General features: G+C 52.4%; 1 protein-coding gene across 1 annotated transcript in view; it reads right to left on the bottom strand.

Moving 5' to 3' along the window:
- The window catches only part of LOC109319006 (acid-sensing ion channel 2-like), a gene marked incomplete at its 5' end in the record, with an annotated part of 433,500 nt that overhangs the window by 17,310 nt on the left and 406,951 nt on the right, over positions 1-9,239 (bottom strand). The gene's annotated exons all lie outside the window — the stretch shown is intronic.

Genomic DNA, 9,239 nt, shown 5'->3' with positions numbered 1-9,239 from the left:
TGGATGTGTGCCAGCATAATTTTCTCAAACAGCTTGCCTAGGATCAAGGTAAGACTGACTGGCCTATAGTTTCCTGGGTCCTCCTTCCTCCCCTTTTTGAAGATGGGAACCACGTTAGCCCTCTTCCAGTCCTCTGGGACCACACCAGAGCACCACGAGTGCTCATAGAACCGTGCCAGAGGTCCTGCAATGACCTTGGCCAATTCCTTTAGGATCTCTTCCTTTAGGTGGAGATCATTTGGGCCGGCTGACTTAAACACGTCCAGCCCCTCCAGAAGCTCCCTCACTAGTTCCACGCTAACCTTTGGCCCAGGCGTGCCTTCCCTGGGGCCTGAGGGGGGCCCAGCAGGAAGGTGGCTGTTCTGGTCCCTACTTAGGAAGACAGAGGCAAAGAAATCTTTAAACAGTGGACCCTGTCTGGCTGGCTGGACCCCAGCAGGGATGCTGACAATGTGTGCCTGGATGCCACCTCGGAGATCCGGCCATAGGGTATAATGGGGAATCAATGAAATATCTATAACTTTTTTTTTTTCGTCTGATTTGGATGAAACCTGCAGGGATGGTGGTCTCTGCTGAGAGCATGAAACCTGCTAAGTTTCAAGAAGATCAGTGCAGGGGTTTCGGGGAAACTGTACCCCAAATTCTTGAAAGCCAAACTCATGTCATGGCTGTGTGTTACACCACAGCGAGGGGGGTCAAAATTGCAGGGCTGGTAGCTCTTAATGAGGTCACAAATACTGCCACATTTCAAGGAGATCGGTGCCAGGGTTTGGGGGGAACTGGCCCTCAAGCTGTGGACAAGCAAAACTCGTGGCACGGGTGACCCTGCATGTGTTAAGGCACAGTGGGGTGACAGGTGCAGGGATGCTGACCCCTGCTGAGGCCATGACGCCTTCTAGCTGTCGAGGCGGTCAGTGCAGTCAGGCTCTGGGCCCTGCACCCCTAGCTGCTGACAAACAAAATTCGTGCCAAGACTGTGTCTGTCTTGGGGCAGTTGATTGTCTGTATTGATTCTTTCCTCTCCTTGGCCTGGTTTTGTAGGTGCTAATTGATGCTCATTAAGTAAAGTAGTAGCTAGGTCCTGTGTATTGTGCTATTCCCTGAGTGAATCATGATTGATTGATTGATTGATTGGTAACTGGGAACACACACAGCAGCCAGGCTTGCAGCAGTGTCTCCCCTCCCCACCCCTAAACACAGACAGTCAGTCCTACAGCACCTATAGCACCAGTTTTGTTTGTCTGCAGCTTGAGGGCCAGTTCCCCCCAAACCCCTGCACCTATCACCTTACAACTTGGCAGGCTTTGTGGCCTCAGTAAGAGCCACCACCCCTGTAGTTTTCACCCCATGTTGTAAAGCCTAGACATGACATGAGTTTTGCTTTCAAGAATTTGGGGTGCAGTTCCCCTCAAACCCCTGCACCAATCTTCTTGAAACTTGGTAGTCTTCGTTCTCTGCAGAGTCTACCACTCCTGAAAATTTCATACAAATCGGACAAAAAAACAACAAAATTATAGATATTTTATTGTTTCCCCATTATACCCTATGGCTGGATCTCTGAGGTGGCTCCGAAGCTCTTCGGAAGCTCTGAGCCACTTTGGAAAGCTGAATAAAGCCAGCGCTTCGACCTGGATGTGCTGCTTCGGACCCGAAGTGTCCGAAGCTTTTCTGGATCCAAAGCTCTGTCTAAAGCCTCTCACAGCCCTAGAAATTAGCCAACCAGGCTTCACTCCCAGTGCTCCAAATACTTCTGGAATACGCTTTGCAAAGGAGGTCATATCTTATGTGGGGGTTACGTGCTGAAGTCAGCGTGTAAGGCGAAAATCGCGTATAGCTGAAATCGCCCTTCCTGCTGCACTCCTCACCCCTCTCGTCCTTTGCTGCATTGTCCCGCCAGGGCAGCCAGCTGAGTGTGAGCAAGCTGGAGCCTCCCAGCCATGCTGGCATGTGCAGGCAGTACCACGCGGTGCTGCACTATGCACCGTGCCCTGGCCGGCACCTGGCTAGCACCCAGTGGCCAGCCCCAGCAGCTGAGTACGTGTAGCTGAATTTGCGTAAGTTAAATACGCATAAGATGCAATTCAACTCTACACTCAACCCACTTCACACAGGGGTAAACTAGAGCCCAGGTTGTCACTTGAACCCACAGTTTACTTTATATGCCAGGAGTACATCCCAGAGCCTCATCACAGAGCTCAGAGACACCTTACCATGTAAGGAATTTCTGCCCAGAAGAGCATTCCATCTTTTTACTTCTCTGTGAAATATGAAACACCATAACCAGAAGGAAATATGACTACATCCTGCTTACCACTGAACAACTTTGAGGTAAACAGACTCTTCCATCTTTTCTCTGAGCTTAATCTGCATATAAAAAGAACTGTTCCAGACAGGAGATGTTACCACACCTTCAACTCTCCTATGAAATATGAACTTTAATTTCTACCCAGGAGAACTTTTACAGTCTTTTCTCCTATGCCTGAAGAAGGGTGCTTGTGCTCTAAAGCTTGCAATTAAAGATTTTTTTTTTTGGAAAAATATATTTGGTCTAATAAATGGTATCACCTCTACCATGAGTTTTGATTCCAGGAGTACAGTGAGGACATTCATACTGAAACAGGAGAGAGACCTTTGTGTTGGCATGAGGTGGAAACATCAGAATAGTTCTGGGTAAAGCAGCCTCACCCCATCTTTCAGCACCTTTGCCCTGCAAAGGGATGGAGGGATGGGGCCAAAATTTGTCTCTTTGTGGAAGGGGGACAGAAAAGCCTGATTTCAGCATAAGGGCATGGCTGTTGGGATTCAGGGGCTGTTGAGCTAACAATAAGAACAGGGCTCCACTTTGAGGAGCGTGAGTGGAGAAGGATGAAGAGACAGTGGCACTGGGGGCCAGGGGAAAATGTTGCATGCAGGGAGCCAAAGGATCAAATGACTCCCTCAACTATCTGACTTTCATTGCAGCCCTTCCTGTAGAAGGATCCAGGCTTGGACTGAGGCCTGTCCCTTCCCTGACCCCTGTTAAATATGAGGACTGTCAGACCAGCCAAGTATTTTGCTTGGGAATATGATTAATAGGATGAAACATCTATATCATCAGTCATTAAGTGAATAAAGTGGAAGCTAAAACTACAGTGATGCCATCTGACAGCTTGACTCCTTCATTACTCCAAAAATTCAGTGGCACTGGACTTCATCTGGGCTAGACTCTGGGGCTGGGCTTCTCCCTATGCTGTTGAGGTGGATTGGAGGATGTGAAATACGAGACCTGCAGCAGCAGAACCTAAAGCTTCCCCAGCAAGGAAGCTACCTGTTGAGTGGCTTTGACTGAACTGTGAGCTAGGATTCCTGGGTTCTCATCTAGAGAAAGCCCTTGGAACAAGTCACTGTAGCCCTCTGCCTGCTTTCCATTGTAAAATAGGGATTAAAAGATAGCTCCTTCCCTCTGTCAAGTGCTTTGGAGGGAAGGTGTTATTATTGCTTAGAGCACTGGCCTGCTTCTTTCACAGACTTGTCTCCAGGCAAGAAGTAGCTGAAATAAGGTCAGCTGCCATTCAACCATTGACTCCACTTCTACACTTTAGTGGGGGGGGGTGGGTATTGCCAACATACTTATTAATATGATAATATAGCACCTTATCTCTGAGCTCTTTTGATATAAGTCCCTGTAGCTAGACCCACAACACTGACACTCAGGGGAAAAGCTTGATTGGCCTAGGGCTTTACAAACACAAGGCATGTCTACATGTGCATTAGTTGTGCTTAGATTTTGCAATTTTTGCTAAGTGTCTACACATGCAAGGATCTGGCAACAAATTTGCTGCCAGGTCCCTCCAAACCTGCTAGGCATCCCTGTGGCCACCAGGGGGAGCACCCAGCTTGGGCCTCAGCTGCTTGCACCTAGCAGTCATCTTTGAAGCCAGCCCCAGCTGCCAGCCATCTTTAAACCCAGCCCTGCTCTGTGCACTCTGGGCAGCCAGGGCCTGTGCTCAGAGATGCAGCATGGCACACACGGAGGCAGCACATGGCAGCTGTGTTAATGCCCACTGTGCCTCTCAGCTATGGCTGCTCCAGCCTCTGGCACTGGAAGCAATGAACAGTGTTCCAGAATCCTGCTGGCTGCCTTGGTCACACTGCTGTCCACTGACTGTCTCCTGGCTTATCGCTGGCTCACCCTGCCTGTTTCCTTCACACATAGTGACTACATGCCTGCCCACAGCATGGCCTTCCAGGACCCCGCCACTGCTGTGCAGCTCCTACCATCAGGGACATTGATGAAGGGCTCCTTGAGGCCACCGCTGGGGCAGCCATCAACCCCCTGGGCCTCCAGCCCCACCACCTCTGGGCCCGGCACTTCAGTCAGCACTGGTGGCAGCACTTGGTGTAGCACATCTGAGACAACGAGCAGTGGGTGGATACCTTCCAGCTGACCCAGGCCACCTTTTGGGGCCTGCTCCATCAGCTCCAGTCCCACCTGCAGTGCCAGGACACCAACATGTGGCCACCACTCCCGACTGACCCTGGAACTTCTCAAACTGGCCATGCCCACCAGCCTCCAGTATATGGAACATCTATTCAGTGTGGACAAGGACACCACCAGGAAGGCCATCTTGGAGGTGTGTGGTGCCCTCAGGCAGTGGTGGCAGTCTTCCATGCACTGGGCTTCCCCCAGTGTATCGGGGCCCTGGATGGGACCCACATACTGGTCATCTGCCCTCCCCATGGAGACTACCCCTATTATAGTGCAGGGAATTCCACTCCGTAGTTCTGCAGGTCATTGTGGATCACCAGGTCATGTTCATCCATGTAAGCACCAGCTGGGCGGGCAGTGCACACAATGCCTGTGTCTTCAGGAACTTCAGCCTGGCTGTGTTGGTGGAGAGCAGGCACTTTGCACCAGGGGTGCTGCAGCTGGATGCTGTCATCATCCCACCCCTGCTCATCAGGGTCCCTGTTTACCTGCTCCTGCCCTGGCTGATGAAGCCCTACACCAGCTACCTGGACCCCCACCATGTCCACTGCTCCTCTGAGGTGGGTGGCTCCCCCTCTGGCTGGCAAAGTCTATGCCCACCAGGGCCTATGTCAAGTCCCAGCACCACTCCAGGCAGCTCCAACTCTATGCCTGTGTGGAGATGGGATAAATGGTGGGCCTGAGCCTAGAGGGGTGGCACTGGACCTGGGGCAGGTGCCAGAGGCAGTGGAAGACCTCCTACCAGGACTAGGCAGGGGCCTGCTGTGGGGTGGTGGGTGACTGCCAGGGGGCCTGCAGGGCTAGGGCTGGGGCCAGACAGTGGCAGGCATAAATGAGACCACCGGGCCCAGGAAAGCATCTAGGGTCTGGTGGTCATCATCTGTGGCCTCTATAGTTTGGCCCAGGATATTATTTTGCGCACACAGGACCTGCACGCGCTTGTGGCTCTAGGGCCAGGACCTCGGCCCAGAACTTGCACTCTGCCCAGTCCTGTGTCTCCTCCTGGGTGGTCTCCTGGGCAATATCCTGTGCCCCCCACCTCTCCTGGCAGGCAAGCATGCTCCTCCCATTCCCTGGCCAGTAGCACCAGCTGCTGGAAGAGGAGGGCTCTATATCATGTGCACTTCTGGCACAGCTGACGTAACTGCAGGGCTCCAGCACTGGGAAGTGGTGTCCCTGAGCCCACATCCTTGCTCATCCCTGCAGCCTCTCCTCCATGTCCAAATGCTGGCCCTGCAGAGGCAAGATATAGAAGAATTTTGTGAGAGTTTGCAACATTTCAGAGATAAGTTGCTCTGTGCTGGGGCCATGCAGTGTCCAGTCTCAAATCAGGGGTTGGCCATGTACGAGTGCACGAGGGACCATGGTAAGTCAGGCAGACAGTTCTGGCCCAGGCAGCTACCAGCTGAACCCCCATCTTCACATGGTCCCCTGGGGCCAGTGGCCCACTGGGTCCTGGCCACAGGCAGCCTGCTTCCTCCACCCCTTCCTAAGGTGGGACAGGCCAGGCTTCTGGCAGCACCTGCTCCTTTGGCTTCAGACCCCGCTCCATTCCCTTTCCCCTTACAGACCAACTACTCTGCTGTGCTGCTCCCCAGCCCATGGCACCCAGACTTGGGGATCACTGGCTCCCAGAAAACAGGAGCAAGGAGCTGGCCATGCCCCCACCCTCCCTGCAGAGGGCCTCTCTGGGGAGGCACCCTGGAGCCAGGCCCCCACTGCTCCTCAAGTGTGCCCAAGTGTGCCTGCTGCATGTGCCCAAGGTGGAGTGTGATAAGCTCTTTGTGCAGGCTGAGGCATGCCCAACCCACTACACCCTGCTGCTACCAATCCTCCTGGTGCCGTGGGCACACCTGCACAACTGGCATGGGAGCCTGAGCTACAATGGTGCAGGTGGCAAGCCCAGGCTGCCCTGCAACCTCCACCACTGCCTGGAGGGCTACTTGTGGCAGCATTACATGTCCCTGCTCTCCACTGCTGAGAAGGACATCACTGCTGATATTAACACCTTCCTCAGTGTGTGAGAAGCCCATGACCACACAGCTGTGGGGGCACAGACTGCTCAATAAAGTTTTGTACTGTGTCCCACCTCTCTGTGTGCTGTAGCAGAGAACCCAGGGCCAGGGGAGTGCAGACAGACTGGGTGGGGAGGGGGGGCAGGGACAGTGGCAGGGGTGGGGTTTGAAGTGGGGAGGGCCTTTCCCCCCCTAGTGCGGGTCTTACCATGTGTCCAGGGCTGGCAAGGCTGGTGGCTTGGCACGGTTCTCCCTGTTGGTGACGGCATACAGCAGGACCTGGTATCCTGGTATCCTGGGCCCCTGGTGCACAACATGCAGGCACCCAGCCAGGGCTCCCCACCAAGAAGGAGCTGGTGCTGGTGACAGCCAACAGTATCATGGCCCACTGTTCCTCAAGGCAAGGTCTTGGGCTGCAGAGCTAGCAAAGTAGCCACTGGTCAGGGGTCCCTGAGCTCCTATTGGAGCTGGTCAAGGTGGGACACTGAATGCCCAAGTGTTCCTTCTTCAGCGATGTGTCACCAGAGGGCTCAGGGTGGGTGGGGGCTTGGGCAGCCCACCTGTGCTGTGTAAATCTCACAGCTATGGCCTGGGTCCCAGGGCACCAAAATATTGGTCAGCTGCCACATCAAGAGCATGGTCTTGTGGGAACAACCAGACTGACAGTTGTGGTCAGTCGCAGCCACCCATTGTGCCCACAAGGTCTTGATCTTGATGCAGCATTACCACACCAACCAGGAGTGCCCACACTCCTGCATCCCACCCAACAGGGCCTCATAGATGTAGGTGTTCAAGTGTTCACTCCACTTCTGCACCTCTGCTTTGCCCAAGAGTGCCACGAGGTCACTAACTTCTTTCACGAGGTCCCTGGTGTGTGCCCATGGGTGGTGGCAGGCTTAGGGAGGATGAGGCCATGCTGGTGGGTCCCCATGCAGCTGCCCCTCTGTTGCCAGCCCTGGGCAGCTACCAGCAGTGCCCAGCACAGGGGCACGGCAAGGAACTGGCAGCTGTGCAGCAGAGGCTATGCCTCACAGCAGCTGCAGGGCAGGCTGCTGGGAGTGTGCAGCAGGCATGTACTGCTGGCCCTGATGCACAGAGCTGGCTGCAGGTGGCCCTAGGGGCTGGAAGGCCTGCAGCAGGCTTCTAGCCCTGACATCAGTGTCCTGGCAGCCACATGGCTGGGCAGGACCAGGCAGCACTGCTGAGGTCCTGGGAAGCAGGCACACCAGGGCTGTGGCCTGCCCACGGGCACACTCAGGGCCTGCAGTGTTCTCATTTCCCTAGTCTGTGTGTCCCATGGCATAACATATCCACAGGGTTTTATAGCCTGCAGATAGGGTCTGCCATAGAGGCAGTCTAGTCCTCGTGCAAGAGAGGCTCCTAGTCCCTAGTGGCTGGGCAGAACTGGCAGTAAATTTGCTGCCAGATCATGTCTACACGTGCTTTAACTGCGTATTTACTAATCATGCTTAAATTTGCTACTTACATTTGCAGGTAGCAAATTTAATCATGATTAGTCACTTTTACTGCACAGTAAGGGCACACACATGTAGATGCTCGCCTTTACGGCACAGTAAACCAAGCTACTGTGCAGCGACGCATCTCATGCAGATGCACCCATACAGAGTACTGAGCACAGGTAGCAGTTGGGAGAATATTCTCCTTTTACCTATTAGATGGAGTAGAGGGCACATCAGCCCCACAACCTGAGCTCCAAGAAATGGCTTCACTTCCTTGGTTGGTAGCATAAATTACCATTCCCATGAACAAAGAAGCTCATGTTCTTATTCTGTTTGGCTGATTCATTTCTGTCACTGTTACGATTGGAAAGAGGCAGTTATGAAATGACATTATTACACTTCCTGTAGACTGCTGCTCCATGTGGACTCAGCAAAGGTTTCTCAATGCTAGAAAAAATATTTGGGTGTGTTTCATGGCTTGCTGAGTTCCACTTTTGGTTTTTTCTTCAAATGAAAATAATATCTGCTAATATTCTCCCATCAAATCACTTCTCCCAGTCCCCTCCGCTCTCCTTTTTTTGTTGGAAGATTCAGCGCCAGATTAAGAGTTGTCAATTAAAAATCCAAATCCTTCTCCATGCCCAAATGCAGTGAAAAAATGTCCTGTGTACAGTGCCATCAACGTGCCTAATCATGGATCCTGGATCCTTAACTTCTTTTCTAACAAGGTTAGTGAGATTCATGATGACAACTAAGCTCTGTGCATGTGTTTAGCATGTTCCAGCACCCTGTTCAGGCACTTATGAACTACAATAAGCCACAGAAATCATTCACTTTCCCAGTAAACCTATGACAGAGTCAAGGATACAAAGTATGTCTCCCAAAATACAAAATGTGTGTTAACAATAAGATCATTTTTTCCTCCCAGAATGAGGCAGATCCTTGTCTTGTTCAGTTCCCTCCAAAGATAGTGTGGCTTATCTACAGAGTAAATCCATTTTGTCTGGAGGTGGTACCCTCACACATGCTGCACTACCCTGCCAAGGTTCACTAATAACTGAAACTGTCCATGGACTAATTAGTATTGCTAGAAGTACTAGTGGCAGAAACAGTTAGTAGTATCACGCAGATGAACCTACACTGCTTCCAGTTCAGGAGCTAACTTATGTGATGTGATGCAAAGCTGACTCCCTGGGCAGCCAAGATAGGGACTGTGTGGCAGCAGGAGTCACATGGAAGAGGAAAAGGTAGTATGTGTCTCAGTGAGATGGACTCTGCTCCAAAAGGCAGCAGGTC

This window comes from Crocodylus porosus, unplaced genomic scaffold (genome assembly GCF_001723895.1).
Source record: "Crocodylus porosus isolate Cpor-Errol unplaced genomic scaffold, CroPor_comp1, whole genome shotgun sequence".
Lineage (NCBI taxonomy): Eukaryota > Metazoa > Chordata > Crocodylia > Crocodylidae > Crocodylus > Crocodylus porosus.
The sequence above is the reverse complement of the archived record's forward strand: the minus strand, read 5'-3'. Positions and strand labels throughout refer to the sequence as shown.